This window comes from Cherax quadricarinatus, chromosome 26 (assembly GCF_038502225.1).
Source record: "Cherax quadricarinatus isolate ZL_2023a chromosome 26, ASM3850222v1, whole genome shotgun sequence".
Taxonomy (NCBI): Eukaryota; Metazoa; Arthropoda; class Malacostraca; order Decapoda; family Parastacidae; genus Cherax; species Cherax quadricarinatus.
The window spans coordinates 35,444,082-35,462,575 of NC_091317.1; the positions used below are offsets into that span (position 1 = coordinate 35,444,082).

At 45.8% G+C, this 18,494-nt stretch overlaps 1 protein-coding gene across 9 annotated transcripts in view; it reads right to left on the bottom strand.

The window, feature by feature from the left end:
* Synd (protein kinase C and casein kinase substrate in neurons protein Synd) overlaps nt 1-18,494 on the bottom strand; it is a 798,660-nt gene that overhangs the window by 211,275 nt on the left and 568,891 nt on the right. The window contains exon 1 of one of the 9 annotated variants that reach the window (XM_070088934.1): nt 14,461-14,616. The exons of the other annotated variants lie outside the window; for them this stretch is intronic. The gene's annotated coding sequence lies outside the window, so the exon portion shown is untranslated. Of the gene's footprint in view, nt 1-14,460; nt 14,617-18,494 lie in introns of those variants that run through there. 9 annotated transcript variants of the gene reach the window in all.

The window sequence follows — 18,494 nt, forward strand, 5'->3', positions numbered from 1 at the left end:
CTGACTGTAGTGAACAACAAGGTACTGCTGACTGTAGTGAACAACAAGGTACTGCTGACTGTAGTGAACAACAAGGTACTGCTGACTGTAGTGAACAACAAGGTACTGCTGACTGTAGTGAACAACAAGGTACTGCTGACTGTAGTGAACAACAAGGTACTGCTGACTGTAGTGAACAACAAGGTACTGCTGACTGTAGTGAACAAGGTACTGCTGACTGTAGTGAACAACAAGGTACTGCTGACTGTAGTGAACAACAAGGTACTGCTGACTGTAGTGAACAACAAGGTACTGCTGACTGTAGTGAACAAAAAGGTACTGCTGACCGTAGTGAACACGGTACTGCTGAGTGTAGTGAACAACAAGGCACTGCTGACTGTAGTGAACAAGGTACTGCTGACTGTAGTGAACAAGGTGCTGCTGAGTGTAGTGAACAAGGTACTGCTGAGTGTAGTGAACAAGGTACTGCTGAGTGTAGTGAACAAGGTGCTGATGAGTGAAGTGAACAAGATACTGCTGAGTGTAGTGAACAACAAGGTACTGCTGAGTGTAGTGAACAACAAGGTACTGCTGAGTGTAGTGAACAAGGTACTGCTGAGTGTAGTGAACAACAAGGTGCTGATGAGTGAAGTGAACAAGATACTGCTGAGTGTAGTGAACAACAAGGTGCTGATGAGTGAAGTGAACAAGATACTGCTGAGTGTAGTGAACAACAAGGTACTGCTGAGTGTAGTGAACAAGGTACTGCTGACTGTAGTGAACAAGGTACTGTTGATTGTAGTGAACAACAAGGTACTGCTGATTGTAGTGAACAACAAGGTACTGCTGGTTGTAGTGAACAACAAGGTACTGCTGATTGTAGTGAACAACAAGATACTGCTGATTGTAGTGAACAACAAGGTGCTGCTGAGTGTAGTGAACAAGGTACTGCTGACTGTAGTGAACAAGGTACTGCTGATTGTAGTGAACAACAAGGTACTGCTGACTGTAGTGAACAAGGTGCTGCTGACTGTAGTGAACAAGGTACTGCTGACTGTAGTGAACAAGGTACTGCTGACTGTAGTGAACAAGGTACTGCTGACTGTAGTGAACAAGGTACTGCTGACTGTAGTGAACAAGGTACTGCTGACTGTAGTGAACAAGGTGCTGCTGAGTGTAGTGAACAAGGTACTGCTGAGTGTAGTGAACAAGGTGCTGCTGAGTGTAGTGAACAAGGTACTGCTGAGTGTAGTGAACAAGGTACTGCTGAGTGTAGTGAACAAGGTGCTGCTGAGTGTAGTGAACAACAAGGTGCTGCTGAGTATAGTGAACAACAAGGTGCTGCTGAGTATAGTGAACAACAAGGTGCTGCTGAGTATAGTGAACAACAAGGTGCTGCTGAGTATAGTGAACAACAAGGTGCTGCTGAGTGTAGTGAACAACAAGGTGCTGCTGAGTGTAGTGAACAACAAGGTACTGCTGAGTGTAGTGAACAACAAGGTGTTGCTGAGTGTAGTGAACAACAAGGTACTGCTGAGTGTAGTGAACAACAAGGTACTGCTGAGTGTAGTGAACAACAAGGTACTGCTGAGTGTAGTGAACAACAAGGTACTGCTGAGTGTAGTGAACAACAAGGTACTGCTGAGTGTAGTGAACAACAAGGTACTGCTGAGTGTAGTGAACAACAAGGTACTGCTGACTGTAGTGAACAACAAGGTGTTGCTGAGTGTAGTGAACAACAAGGTACTGCTGAGTGTAGTGAACAACAAGGTACTGCTGACTGTAGTGAACAACAAGGTGTTGCTGAGTGTAGTGAACAACAAGGTGCTGCTGACTGTAGTGAACAACAAGGTACTGCTGACTGTAGTGAACAACAAGGTGCTGCTGAGTGTAGTGAACAACAAGGTACTGCTGAGTGTAGTGAACAACAAGGTACTGCTGATTGTAGTGAACAACAAGGTACTGCTGACTGTAGTGAACAACAAGGTGCTGCTGAGTGTAGTGAACAACAAGGTACTGCTGACTGTAGTGAACAACAAGGTACTGCTGACTGTAGTGAACAACAAGAGTTTAATCCTACCAAGCGCAAAGTTTGTGGAAAAGACCGCAGACGGAGTACAGGCTCCGGGTGGCTGCGGGGCAAACGCTGCAAACTTCACTCAAAGAAAAAAACCCTGAGGGTGCATATACAGAGCCTATCCCCTGAGGCGCATATTAACCCTTAAACTGTCCAAACAGATCTGTGTTCACATGTTGTGCTCCAAAAGTACATCTACGTTTTTTACATATTTTCAAATATAACAAAAAAAGGTAGATTAAAGATTTTTACACGTTTTCAAATGTAAAAAAATAAAAAGAAGCTACGTTTTTTTACATACTTTCAAATGGTGAAAAAACGTAGATCTACGTTTGGACAGTTTAAGGGTTAACCAAATAATTGCTGCAGAAAATGCGCGTCTGGCAAACCTAAGAAGAGGTTTTCGGCACCTAAGTAAGGAGTCACTGACGACACTATACACCTACGTCAGGCCCATACTGGAGTATGCAGCACCAATATGGAACCCATATCTTGTCAAACATGTTAAGAAATTGGAGGAAGTGCAAAAGACTAGTCCCGGAGCTAAGACGTATGTCTTATGAGGAGAGGCAAGGGAAACTCATCCTGATGACACTACAGGACAGGAAGGATAGGATAAGGGGGGGTGACATGATAACGGCGTACAAAATACAGAGAAGAAGTGACAAAATAGATAGGGACAGAATGCTTCAGAGACGAGACAAAGCAACAAAGGGTCACAACTGGAAGTTGAAAACTCATCTGAGTCAAAGGAACGTTAGGGAGTATTTATTTAAGCTTCGAGTTGTCAGGAAGTGCAACAACCTGGAAAGTGAAATGATGGAGGTAGGATTCATACACAGCTTTACGAAGTATGATAAACCTCTTAGAGCGCGAAGTATGTGACCAGTAGCGACTAGCAAAGAGGCTGTGCCGGGAGCTGTGAGTCGATCCCTGCAACCACATATAGGTGAGTGTACACACACACTCATGTGCTTAGAAGACTTGTAATGAGGGTGACTCAGACAAATTATCATGATCAACATCAGCCTGCATGTTGTGTTCTCTACGTAGTAAGGTAGGCAGCAGTAATGTAGCCTGCATGTTGTGTTCTCTACGTAGTAAGGTAGGCAGCAGTAATGTAGCCTGCATGTTGTGTTCTCTACGTAGTAAGGTAGGCAGCAGTAATGTAGCCTGCATGTTGTTTTCTCTACGTAGTAAGGTAGGCAGCAGTAATGTAGCCTGCATGTTGTGTTCTCTACGTAGTAAGGTAGGCAGCAGTAATGTAGCCTGCATGTTGTGTTCTCTACGTAGTAAGGTAGGCAGCAGTAATGTAGCCTGCATGTTGTTTTCTCTACGTAGTAAGGTAGGCAGCAGTAATGTAGCCTGCATGTTGTGTTCTCTACGTAGTAAGGTAGGCAGCAGTAATGTAGCCTGCATGTTGTGTTCTCTACGTAGTAAGGTAGGCAGCAGTAATGTAGCCTGCATGTTGTTTTCTCTACGTAGTAAGGTAGGCAGCAGTAATGTAGCCTGCATGTTGTGTTCTCTACGTAGTAAGGTAGGCAGCAGTAATGTAGCCTGCATGTTGTGTTCTCTACGTAGTAAGGTAGGCAGCAGTAATGTAGCCTGCATGTTGTTTTCTCTACGTAGTAAGGTAGGCAGCAGTAATGTAGCCTGCATGTTGTGTTCTCTACGTAGTAAGGTAGGCAGCAGTAATGTAGCCTGCATGTTGTGTTCTCTACGTAGTAAGGTAGGCAGCAGTAATGTAGCCTGCATGTTGTGTTCTCTACGTAGTAAGGTAGGCAGCAGTAATCACTGCTACGTCTACATAGTAAGGTAGGCAGCAGTAATCACTGCTACTACATCTACGTAGTAAGGTAGGCAGCAATCACTGCTACTACGTCTACGTAGTAAGGTAGGCAGCAGTAATCACTGCTACTACGTCTACGTAGTAAGGTAGGCAGCAGTAATCACTGCTACTACGTCTACGTAGTAAGGTAGGCAGCAGTAATCACTGCTACTACGTCTACGTAGTAAGGTAGGCAGCAGTAATCACTGCTACTACGTTTACGTAGTAAGGTAGGCAGCAGTAATCACTGCTACTACGTCTACGTAGTAAGGTAGGCTGCAGTAATCACTGCTACTACGTCTACGTAGTAAGGTTGGTCGCAGTAATCACTGCTACTACGTCTACGTAGTAAGGTTGGTCGCAGTAATCACTGCTACTACGTCTACGTAGTAAGGTTGGTCGCAGTAATCACTGCTACTACGTCTACGTAGTAAGGTAGGCAGCAGTAATCACTGCTACTACGTCTACGTAGTAAGGTAGGCAGCAGTAATCACTGCTACTACGTCTACGTAGTAAGGTAGGCAGCAGTAATCACTGCTACTACGTCTACGTAGTAAGGGTGGTCGCAGTAATCACTGCTACTACGTCTACGTAGTAAGGTTGGTCGCAGTAATCACTGCTACTACGTCTACGTAGTAAGGTTGGTCGCAGTAATCACTGTTACTACGTCTACGTAGTAACGTAGGCAGCAGTAATCACCGCTACTACGTCTACGTAGTAAGGTAGGCAGCAGTAATCACTGCTACTACGTCTACGTAGTAAGGTAGGCAGCAGTAATCACTGCTACTACGTCTACGTAGTAAGGTAGGCTGCAGTAATCACTGCTACTACGTCTACGTAGTAAGGTTGGTCGCAGTAATCACTGCTACTACGTTACGTAGTAAGGGTGGTCGCAGTAATCACTGCTACTACGTCTACGTAGTAAGGTTGGTCGCAGTAATCACTGTTACTACGTCTACGTAGTAAGGTTGGTCGCAGTAATCACTGCTACTACGTCTACGTAGTAAGCGTGGTCGCAGTAATCACTGCTACGTCTACGTAGTAAGGGTGGTCGCAGTAATCACTGCTACTACGTCTACGTAGTAAGGGTGGTCGCAGTAATCACTGCTACTACGTCTACGTAGTAAGGTTGGTCGCAGTAATCAGTGCTACTACGTCTACGTAGTAAGGTTGGTCGCAGTAATCACTGCTACTTCGTCTACGTAGTAAGGGTGGTCGCAGTAATCACTGCTACTACGTCTACGTAGTAAGGTTGGTCGCAGTAATCACTGCTACTACGTCTACGTAGTAAGGTTGGTCGCAGTAATCACTGCTACTACGTCTACGTAGTAAGGGTGGTCGCAGTAATCACTGCTACGTCTACGTAGTAAGGGTGGTCGCAGTAATCACTGCTACTACGTCTACGTAGTAAGGTTGGTCGCAGTAATCACTGCTACTACGTCTACGTAGTAAGGGTGGTCGCAGTAATCACTGCTACTACGTCTACGTAGTAAGGTTGGTCGCAGTAATCACTGCTACTACGTCTACGTAGTAAGGTTGGTCGCAGTAATCACTGCTACTACGTCTACGTAGTAAGGTTGGTCGCAGTAATCACTGCTACTACGTCTACGTAGTAAGGTTGGTCGCAGTAATCACTGCTACTACGTCTACGTAGTAAGGTTGGTCGCAGTAATCACTGCTACTACGTCTACGTAGTAAGGGTGGTCGCAGTAATCATCTCCGTAGTAGTAACCAGTTACCAGTCTCAGTAGTAGTAATACAAACTGAGACTGGTAACTGGTTACTACTACTGAGAATCACTGCTACGTCTACGTAGTAAGGGTGGTCGCAGTAATCACTGCTACTACGTCTACGTAGTAAGGTTGGTCGCAGTAATCACTGCTACTTATGCACGCAAATACCCAGGTATAGTGTCCGTGGTGGCACCCCCGTGGTTATAGATGTCACAAAACCACGTACAGTTCCGCATAATGTGAGTAATCACGGTATGTCACACAGTGTTTGGGTTCGCACACGTTGTAGTGTCAACCCCGATGTCCACACACATGGTGTAGTAATCCACACTGTGGTGCGTGCCACACCGTATATGCCAACTGTAGTGCACGTCGTGTATGTCCACGTGAGTTGCGTCACACACACGTGGTGTCACACGTGGTGTAGTGTCACACACGTGTAGTGTCACACACGTGGTGTAGTGTCACACACGTGGTGTAGTGTCACACACGTGGTATAGTGTCACACGTGTAGTGACACGTCGTGTAGTGTCACACACGTGGTATAGTGTCACACACGTGGTGTAGTGTCACACACGTGGTGTAGTGTCACACACTTGTAGTGTCACAAACATGTAGTGTCACACGTGTAGTATCACACACGTGGTGTAGTGTCACACACGTGTAGTGTCTCACACGTGGTGTAGTGTCACACACGTGGTATAGTGTCACACGTGGTGTGTCACACGTTGTATAGTGTCACACAAGTGGTATAGTGTCACACGTGTAGTGTCACACACGGTATAGTGTCACACACGTGGTATAGTGTCACACGTGTAGTGTCACACACGTGGTATAGTGTCACACACGTGGTATAGTGTCACACACGTGTAGTGTCACACACGTGGTGTAGTGTCACACACGTGGTGTAGTGTCACACACGTGGTATAGTGTCACACACGTGGTATAGTGTCACACACGTGGTATAGTGTCACACGTGTAGTGTCACACACGTGTAGTCACACGTGGTATAGTGCCACACACGTGTAGTGTCACACACGTGGTATACTGCCACACACGTGGTGTAGTGTCACACACGTGGTATAGTGTCACACGTGGTATAGTGTCACACGTGTAGTGTCACACGTGGTGTAGTGTCACACGTGGTGTAGTGTCACACACGTGTAGTGTCACACACGTGTAGTGTCACACGTGGTATAGTGTCACACACGTGGTATAGTGTCACACGTGGTATAGTGTCACACACGTGGTATAGTGTCACACGTGGTGTAGTGTCACACGTGGTATAGTGTCACACACGTGGTATAGTGTCACACACGTGTAGTGTCACACGTGGTATAGTGTCACAGGTATAGTGTCACACGTGGTATAGTGTCACACACGGTGTAGTGTCACACGTGTAGTGTCACACGTGGTATAGTCACACACGTGGTGTAGTGTCACACGTGTAGTGTCACACACCTGTAGTGTCACACGTGTAGTGTCACACGTGGTATAGTGTCACACACGTGGTATAGTCACACACGTGTAGTGTCACACGTGGTATAGTGTCACACGTGGTGTAGTGTCACACACGTGGTATAGTGTCACACGTGGTATAGTGTCACACACGTGGTATAGTGTCACACACGTGGTATAGTGTCACACACGTGTAGTGTCACACGTGGTATAGTGTCACACACGTGGTATAGTGTCACACGTGGTATAGTGTCACACGTGGTATAGTGTCACACGTGGTATAGTGTCACACGCGGTAGTGTCACACGTGGTATAGTGTCACACGTGGTACAGTGTCACACGTGGTATAGTGTCACACGTGGTACAGTGTCACACGTAGGTGTCACACACACACGTGGTATAGTGTCACACACGTATAGTGTCACACGTGGTGTAGTGTCACACACGTGTAGTGTCACACACGTGGTATAGTGTCACACACGTGTAGTGTCACACGTGGTATAGTGTCACACGTGTAGTGTCACACACGTGGTATAGTGTCACACACGTGGTATAGTGTCACACGTGGTATAGTGTCACACACGTGGTATAGTGTCACACACGTGGTATAGTGTCACACACGTGTAGTGTCACACGTGGTGTAGTGTCACACACGTGGTGTAGTGTCACACACGTGTAGTGTCACACACGTGGTATAGTGTCACACGTGGTATAGTGTCACACACGTGTAGTGTCACACGTGGTATAGTGTCACACACGTGGTGTAGTGTCACACACGTGGTATAGTGTCACACACGTGGTGTAGTGTCACACACGTGGTATAGTGTCACACGTGTAGTGTCACACGTGGTGTAGTGTCACACACGTGTAGTGTCACACGTGTAGTGTCACACGTGGTATAGTGTCACACGTGTAGTGTCACACGTGGTGTAGTGTCACACACGTGGTATAGTGTCACACGTGGTATAGTGTCACACACGTGGCATAGTGTGACACGTGGTATAGTGTCACACGTGGTATAGTGTCACACACGTGGTATAGTGTCACACGTGGTATAGTGTCACGTGGTATAGTGTCACGTGGTATAGTGTCACACACGTGGTATAGTGTCACACGTGGTAGTCACACACGTGGTATAGTGTCACACGTGTGTCACACACGTGTAGTGTCACACACGTGGTGTCACACACGTGGTATAGTGTCACACGTGTAGTGTCACACACGTGTAGTGTAACACGTGTTATAGTGTCACACACGTGTAGTGTCACACGTGGTGTAGTGTCACACGTGTAGTGTCACACACGTGTAGTGTCACACGTGGTGTAGTGTCACACACGTGGTGTAGTGTCTCACACGTGTAGTGTCACACACGTGGTATAGTGTCACACACGTGGTATAGTGTCACGTGGTATAGTGTCACACACGGTATAGTGTCACACACGTGGTGTGTCACACGTGGTATAGTGTCACATAAGTGGTGGTGTCACACGTGGTGTAGTGTCACACACGTGGTATAGTGTCACACACGTGTAGTGTCACACACGTGGTATAGTGTCACACGTGTAGTGTCACACACGTGGTGTAGTGTCACACACGTACTATAGTGTCACACACGTGGTGTAGTGTCACACACGTGGTATAGTGTCACACGTGTAGTGTCACACACGCTTAGGGTCACACGTGGTATAGTGTCACACGTGGTGTAGTGTCACACACGTGGTATAGTGTCACACGTGTAGTGTCACACACGTGGTATAGTGTCACACACGTGGTATAGTGTCACACGTGGTATAGTGTCACACGTGTAGTGTCACACGTGGTATAGTGTCACACGTGGTATAGTGTCACACACGTGTAGTGTCACACGTGGTGTACGTGTGTATGTAGTGTCACACGTGTTGTAGTGTCGTGGTGTAGTGTATAGTGTCACACACGTGGTATAGTGTCACACACGTGTAGTGTCACACGTGGTATAGTGTCACACGTGGTGTAGTGTCACACGTGGTATAGTGTCACACGTGGTATAGTGTCACACGTGGTATAGTGTCACACGTGGTGTAGTGTCACACGTGGTGTAGTGTCACACGTGTAGTGTCACACGTGGTATAGTGTCACACGTGGTATAGTGTCACACACGTGTAGTGTCACACACGTGGTATGGTGTCACACATGTGTAGTGTCACACGTGGTATAGTGTCACACGTGGTATAGTGTCACACGTGTAGTGTCACACACGTGGTGTAGTGTCACACACGTGGTATAGTGTCACACACGTGGTGTAGTGTCACACACGTGTAGTGTCACACACGTGTAGTGTCACACACGTGTAGTGTCACACACGTGTAGTGTCACACGTGTAGTGTCACACGTGTAGTGTCACACACGTGGTGTAGTGTCACGCATGTCACACACGTGGTGTAGTGTCACACACACACACGTGGTGTAGTGTCTCACACACACGTAGGTGTAGTGTCACACACACGTAGGTGTAGTGTCACACACACGTGGTGTAGTGTCACACACACGTGGTGTAGTGTCTCACACGTGGTGTAGTGTCACACACGTGGTGTAGTGTCACACACGTGGTGTGTCACACGTTGTATAGTGTCACACACGTGGTATAGTGTCACACGTGTAGTGTCACACGGTATAGTGTCACACACGTGGTGTAGTGTCACACGTGGTGTAGTGTCACACGTGTAGTGTCACACACGTGTAGTGTCACACACGTGTAGTGTCACACACGTGGTGTGTCTCACACGTGGTATAGTGTCACACACGTGTATTGTCACACGTGGTATAGTGTCACACACGTGGTATAGTGTGACACGTGTAGTGTCACACACGTGGTGTAGTGTCACACACGTGTAGTGTCACACACGTGGTATAGTGTCACACACGTGTAGTGTCACACGTGGTATAGTGTCACACACGTGGTGTAGTGTCACACACGTGGTATAGTGTCACACACGTGTAGTGTCACACACGTGGTATAGTGTCACACGTGTAGTGTCACACGTGGTATAGTGTCACACACGTGTAGTGTCACACGTGGTATAGTGTCACACACGTGTAGTGTCACACGTGGTATAGTGTCACACACGTGTAGTGTCACACATGTAGTGTCACACGTGTAGTGTCACACACGTGGTATAGTGTCACACGTGGTATAGTGTCACACGTGGTATAGTGTCACACGTGGTATAGTGTCACACGTGGTATAGTGTCACACGTGGTATAGTGTCACACGTGGTATAGTGTCACAGGGTGTGGTGTCCCCACGTGGTATGTGTCACACGTGGTGTAGTTTTACTGGTATAGGTCGGGCAGGGCCCCGGGTCACACACCGAGTATAGATCCCCCACAATGATAACATTGGTCCATTTTAAATGAGGGACATGATATGGGGAACACGTCAAGTTTCCCCGTGAATGAAAGTCACCGTGTAAGCAGGGAACCCACAGGTCACCGTGGTGTGTTAGCAGGGATAGTGTCCCCACAGTGGTATGCACACGTGGTATATTTCACACTGTGTAGTGTCACACACGTAATGATGTCACCCTTTTAAAGTGTCACACGTGATAGTGTCACACACGTGGTAGTGAAATTAGGCACACACACAGCAACGCAATACCTAGAACAGGACACAGGTGAACATTGAATAGTCATGATGTCACTGCTGTCAGGATCGCTCTCTTGCTTGCTTGCTTGCTTGCTTGCTTGCTTGCTTTCTCTCTCTCTCCATAATCTATCTTTCTCGTGGTGGTGGGGGGGGGGGAGATTGTGTTCCGCAAGGATTGGTATTAGGACCAGAACTGTTTCTGGTTATGTGAATGACATTCCAGATGATACTGAGTCAGATATGTTTCTGTTTGCAGATGGTGTAAAACTGATAAGAATAAAAGCAGATGAGGACAAGGAAAGACAGCCAACGGATCTGAACAAATCATAAGACTGGTCATACACAAATGGCTGCTTGAATTGAACTTCTGCAAATGCAAGGTTATGAAGATTGGTGAAGGAGGAAGACCGGAAATGGAGTACAGAGGCTAAAGACTTCACTCAAAGTGAAAGACTCAGGGAGTTAGCGTGGTGTCTATTGTATCGCATCAGCCGAATAATCTCAGCAGCTAATGCCTGTCTGGAAAATCTAAACGTAAGGAATCTCAGCAGTTATTCTGGGTCCTTTATACAACACATGTCTTTTTAAGAATGTTTATAATAATAACCATTAATTTTTAAATTGGTGGACCGGTAAGCCAGCGGAAGGCCTCTTGTCAGATGACCAAAAGCTCCAGTGGCGGGTCATCATATGACTAAAACCCGCGTCAGGTAATATTTGTCCTGTTTCCTGACAAACTTTACCTAACACATGTCTGGACCATCTTGGAATGAGAAGCACCAGCATGGAACTAACACCTGAAAAGGCATATTAAGAAATTGTAGAAAGTGCAAAAGTATGCAAGGTGGCTTGTTCTAGAGCTAAGAGTTAGCTATGAAGAGAGGGTAACAGAACTGAATTTTACGACATTTGAGGACAAAAGAACCAAGGAAGACAGAACAACATACAAAATACTCAGGGAAACTAATAGCGTAGACAGGGATAACCTGTTCAATTTTCGGAAACAAGTACACAGGGGCGCAGCTGGAATTTCAAGACACGTGAAAACCAGGGATGTCAGAAAGTATTTGTTCAGTTTCACAGTAGTCGAGAAGTGGAATGATCTCGATGTATAAGTGGTGAGGTACCGCAGGCTCCATACGACAGGACCCACGAAGCTACGAGGGAGTGAATTTGTCAAGTGGCGAGTTAAGAGGCGGGACCAGCATCTGTGAATCTATCCCTGCAACCTCAAATAGGCGAGAGTGAACGCGCGGGGGCCCACACACACATATACATACAGACTGTAAGATGGTTAGATACAGACACAGTATTTAAAATGGTTAGATATAGAGTCTGTATGGTTAGATATATATACAGAGGTTCTTAGAAGGAAAGATATATACAGTGCTAGATCATGGCATTATGCTGGGTGAGCGCCCCGGCATAATGCTGTGATGAAAATCAAAGGCCTACCATACAGGGGAGTCTTTTTTCGTCAGTACATTATGCCAGGTAGCAGCCGTTAGTATGACGTTACAGCCTGCCGCCACGCTCCACAGTGATTCCTCAGTGTTTACGTGGCTGCCGTGGTGAGAGGAAGTGTTGCACTTTTGTTTCTCATCCGCCCCATCTTTTGTCCAGTTTTCCCTTTGATTTTGGGGCTATACATATTTGATTATGAGTTAAAAGGAAGTCTTTAACACCTGAAACTATAGCTTAAATCACAGGGCTTCACAAAGCTGAGCAACAAATGAAAGAAATAGTGGAGAATGTTGGTGTGTGCGAGCATTCAGTGAGGAACTGGGTGCAGCGTTCCAAGGCTGGTGACAGTGTCAAGTTACCGTCTGCCAAACCTCATCCTGGCCCCTTGAAGAAGACATCTGCTCGTACCTTAACTATGTTTAAGAAGCAGTTAGAGAATACACCTAGAATAACTGCTAGATAATTGAGAGAAAACCCACATCTTCTCTCAGAGGTGTCTGTAAGAATCGTTAACAGACATGTGTCAGAACTGGGCTATAATAGTCACCGCCAGGTTAAGAAACCGATCCTCTCCAAGCCACACAAGAAACGTAAGCTGGATTATTCAAAGAAATATCTTCACTGGAGTCCTCAACAGTGGTCTGAAGTACTTTGGAGTGATGAAGGAACCTTCACAGTCACCTGTAACCGTGGCGGACGTGTATCGGCCCAGAGGTAGTGATCCTCTAGAGTCTAGACCCACGCTACACCTGTGGAACCACCAATCACCTAGACCCCCCCCCCCACAATGGTTTGAGGGTGTTTCAGTGCTCAGCATTGAACACATTGTGCTTCCCAAAAACCAATATATGAACCAGTATAATTACCTGGAATTATTGCGTGACAAATTACCCGAGGCGCTTGACAAGTGTGGGGCTACGGTTTTTATGCAGGACGGTGCACCTTGTCATATCACCAAATATGTAGTTCTGTGGCTTAAGGACGGTAAAGTGAAGTTCTTTAATGACTGCCCAGGCAATTCCCCAGATCTAAACCCTATTGAGAACCTGTGATCAATAGTGAAACGAAGTTTACTGGGCAAGGATATCAGTTCCATCCTGCGGCTGGAGGCTGCTCTACATGGAATAATATAACTTACGAAATCGTAATGACACGATTGCAAACCATACCACGGGCGGGGATAGAACCGCGATCAGAGTCTCAAAACTCCAGACCGTCGCGTTAGCCACTGGGCCAGCTAGCCACAATAAGATTCGTCCAACTAGGTATATTTCTACACCATCGGAAGGTTAGCTAGCTGGTCCAGTGGCTAACGCGACGGTCTGGAGTTTTGAGACTCTCTGATCGCGGTTCTATCCCCACCCGTGGTATGGTTTGGAATAATGTACCTCCCCAAGCCCTCAAGAATTTGTTTGAGAGTCTTCCTACACAGCTGAGGGATGTGATTAATATAGTTTTTTCGTTAGGTTCAGAATGATTTTGGCGAAATTATTGCATACACAAATTTTCGCATGTCTTATATGCCAAGATGAGCGTTGCTATTTAAGCCAAGATCGCAAGTTCTGCCTATTCGGCAGGACATTTTATATATATATATATATATATATATATATATATATATATATATATATATATATATATATATATATATATATATATATATATAATAAAATGTCGTGCCGAATAGGTAAAACTGGTCAATTAGCAAGAACTCATTTAAAATTAAGTCCTTTCTAAAAAATTTTCTTGTACGTTTAAAGATATATTTTTTTCATTAATGTTAATGTAAAAATTTATAATTTTGCACCAAAAGAATCTTAGAAAACTTACCTAACCTTATTATAACAAGAACAATTTATTTTAGCATAACCCAACTAAATATATTTTAGATTGGTTTACAATAATTAAATACTAAACAAACACAGCAAAATATATTTTTTTCGTTAGGTTCAGAATGATTTTGGCGAATTTATTGCATACTCAAATTTTCGCTTGTCCTATATGGCAAGATGAGCGTTGCTATTTAAGCCAAGATCGCAAGATCTGCCTATTCGGCACGATATATATATATACATATATCTATCTTTCATGTGTGTGTGTTTGTGTTTTGGTACGTGGGGGAGGGGCGGCATAATGCTGTGACCAGCACTGTACACACAGGTTTTTAGATGGGTATAAATGGATACAAAGGTTGTTAGATGGTTATACATAAAAATGTTGTTAGATGGTTACAGATACAAAGGTTTTAAATGGTTACAGACACAAAGGTTAACACATTAAGAGTGTACAAATCACCCACCTGTATTGGTTAAGTGTACGGTAATATTTGTGAGGTGAGGAGGCAGGCGATATATACACTCACACTACCACCAACAACACTAACACCAACACTCACACTACCACCACCAACACTAACACCAACACTCGCTACACTGACTACAGTGGTGCTATGTGTAATATATTATCACAGCAGCATACCACAACAGATAATGAGGGTGATAGCGCCGTAACGCACTCAGTCCAACACAGACAACCACATCACAATCACAGAGTCACAAGTGTACACTAACACTAATATTTGTTACACATAAGCAAACATTTCCGCTTCTCTCTATATTTAACGTACGCACCGTTTCAAAACATTTGCTCAACATTGAAGAAAAAAAAGTTCACGGAATTACTGGGAAATTATTTAAATAACGGGATGCAATACGAACATCACCAGCCAGGAGCGTCTGGTCAATGGTGGAAGATTGTGATTAATTGTGTCGTTACTATATGGCGACACCAACACTGATGGATGGACACACACACACACACACACACACACTGTGACTCGTCTCTCCTGTTAGCTACCATTTTGTCCTGTCCTAGGCACATGTCGATTAGACACTAGGCCTGTGTGTGTGTGTGTGTGTGTGTGTGTGTGTGTGTGTGTGTGTGTGTGTGTGTGTGTGTGTTTGTGTGTGTGTACTCACCTAGTTGTGGTTGTAGGGGTCGAGTCCAAGCTCCTGGCCCGTGTGTGTGTGTGTGTGTCTGTGTGTGTGTGTGTGTGTGTGTGTGTGTGTGTGTACGTACTTACCTAGTTGAGGTTGCAGGGGTCGCGTCCGAGCTCCTGGCCCCGCCTCTTCACTGATCGCTACTAGGTCACTCTCCCTGAACCGTGAGCTTTATCGTAACTCTGCTTAAAGCTATGTATGGATCCTGCCTCCACTACATCGCTTCCCAAACTATTCCACTCACTGACTACTCTGTGGCTGAAGAAATACTTCCTAACATCCCTGTGATTCATCTGTGTCTTCAACTTCCAACTATGTCCCCTTGTTACTGTGTCCAATCTCTGGAACATCCTGTCTTTGTCCACCTTGTCAATTCCTCTCGTATTTTGTATGTCTTTATCATGTCCCCCCTATCTCTCCTGTCCCCCAGTGTCGTCAGGTTGATTTCCCTTAACCTCTCCTCGTAGGACATACTTCTTAGCTCTGGGACTAGTCTTGTTGCAAACCTTTGCACTTTCTCTAGTTTCTTTACGTGCTTGGCTAGGTGTGGGTTCCAAACTGGTGCCGCATACTCCAATATGGGCCTAACGTACACGGTGTACAGGGTCCTGAACGATTCCTTATTAAGATGTCGGAATGCTGTTCTGAGGTTTGCTAGGCGCCCATATGCTGCAGCCGTTATTTGGATGATGTGCGCTTCAGGAGATGTGCCTGGTGTTATACTCACCCCAAGATCTTTTTCCTTGAGTGAGGTTTGTAGTGTGTGTGTGTGTGTGTGTGTGTGTGTGTGTGTGTGTCTGGAGGTTACCTGGAGGTTATTCCGGGATCAACGCCCCCGCGGTCCGGTCCACGACCAGGCCTCCCGGTGGGTCAGGGCCTGATCACCCAGGCTGTTACTGCTGGCCGCAGTCCAACGTACGAGCCACAGCCCGGCTGATCCGGCACTGACTTTAGGTATCTGTCCAGCTCTCTCTTGAAGGCAGCCAGGGGTTCATTGGTAATTCCCCTAATGCTTGATGGGAGGCTGTTGAACAGTCTTGGGCCCCGGATACTTATGGTGTTTTCTCTTAGTGTATCAATGGCGCCCCTACTTTGAATTGGGGTATTTTGCACCGCCTGCCCAGTCTTTTACTTTCGTAGGGAGTGATTTCTGTGTGCAGATTTGGGACCATTCCTTCAAAGATTTTCCAAGTGTAGATTATGATATATCTCTCCCTCCTGCGTTCCAACGAGTACAAGTCAAGTGCTTCCAAGCGTTCCCAGTAGTTAAGGTGCTTGACAGAACTTATACGTGCAGTAAAGGATCTCTGTACACTCTCTAGATCTGCGATTTCACCTGCTTTGAATGGAGATGTTAATGTACAGCAGTATTCCAGCCTAGAGAGAACAAGTGATTTGAAAAGGATCATCACTGGCTTGGCATCTCTCGTTTTGAACGTTCTCATTATCCATCCTATCATTTTCTTTGCACTTGTGATCGTGGCACTGTTGTGATCCTTGAAAGTGAGATCCTCAGACATTACTACTCCCAGGTCGCTTACATTATTTTTCCGCTCTATTGTATGGCTAGAGTTTGTAGTATACTCTGTTCTAGTTATTATCTCCTCCAGTTTTCCATAACGGAGTAGGTGGAATTTGTCCTCATTGAACATCATATTGTTTACCGTTGCCCACTGGAAAACTTTGTTTATATCTTCTTGGAGGTTAACCGCGTCCTCAGCAGATGACAGCCTCATGCAGATCCTAGTATCATCCGCAAAGGATGATACGGTGCTGTGGTGTATATCTCTATGTCTGATATGAGGATGAGGCGAGTACTGTGCCCTGTGGAACAGAGCTCTTCAATATGGCAGCCTCCGATTTAACTCTGTTGACCACTACTCTGTGTTCGATTTGTTAGGAAGTTGAAGATCCATCTCCCCACTTTCCCAGTTATTCCTTTAGCCCGTGTTTTGTGCGCTATTACGCCATGATCGCATTTGTCAAATGCTTTTGCAAAGTCTGTATATTACATCTGCATTCTGATTTTCTTCCAGTGCATCCAAGGCCATATCATAGTGATCCAGTAGTTGTGAGAGGCAGGTGCGACCAGCCCTGAACCCATGTTGTCCTGGATTGTGCAGATTTTGGGAATCCAGGTGATTTGCAATCCTGCTTCTTAGCACTCTTTCAAAGATTTTTATGATGTGGGACGTCAGAACTATTGGTCTATAGTTCTTAGCTAATGCTTTGCTGCCACCTTTATGAAGTGGGGCTATATCCGTTGTTTTAAGTGACTGTGGAATTTCACCTATGTCCAAGCTCCTCCTCCATAGTGTACTTATGGCACGCGAGAGGGGTTTCTTGCAGTTCTTAATGAAAACAGAGTTCCACGAGTCTGGGCCCAGGGCTGAGTGCATGGGCATGTCAATGGCTTTTTCGAAGTTTATCGAGTTAGGGTAATGTCGGAAATCAGGCATACATTTATGGAGTTATGAGGCTCATTCATGAAGAAATCATTTGGGTCGTCGATCCTCAGACTGATTAGTGGCTCACTAAACACAGAGTCGTACTGGGATTTCAGTATTTGTCACACACACACACACACACACACACACACACACACACACACACACACACACACACACACACACACACACACACACAATAGAGTGAGAAAGTTTGCCACCATACCTCTGATGAGTTTCGAGTCTTCCTACTCCCGGAGCCCGGCCAGGCTCGTCTGTTATTGCTGTTCTTGCTGCTGAACAGCGGTTTAGTGCCGATGAAGGTAGCGTAGGTAGCAATGATACAGCCGTGGACGTGCTAGTAGAAGCCCTTCCACTAGTTCGGGGGAAGAGGCGCGTCCGCGAAACCAGCGAAAGACATAGTAACCCTGTCGGAGTCGCTTTATTCCGTCCCTGTCCGCAATGCATTCGCCGCCCTGGGCAGTGATACACTTGCCGACAGTGAGGAAACAGAGTGTCTTGACGTTGTTGCCGAGACTCGTATCGTACCTTCCAGGTCGAGCCTCGTCAACAAGTGTCGAGCCTCAAGCAGCTGTGACTCCGGGGATTTCGTCGGCCTGTCATGCCTTCATGTTCGGTATGACAACCTGTGTGGACCGCTCATCGAGTCCACTGTCCACTATAAGCCTGTCCAGCTTTTCCTAGATACAGGTTCGGTGGTTAACATTGTCCGCTCCACTCTTTTCCGAGACATTGGCCTTCACGCGGCCATGTTCAAATTCAAAGTTTATTCTCTATAAGGATTACAATGCTGAGTTTACAGAAATTTGGTTATTGTTTGGTTTACATGTAGTAAAATTGTGATTACAGAGTGTACCACTAGAACG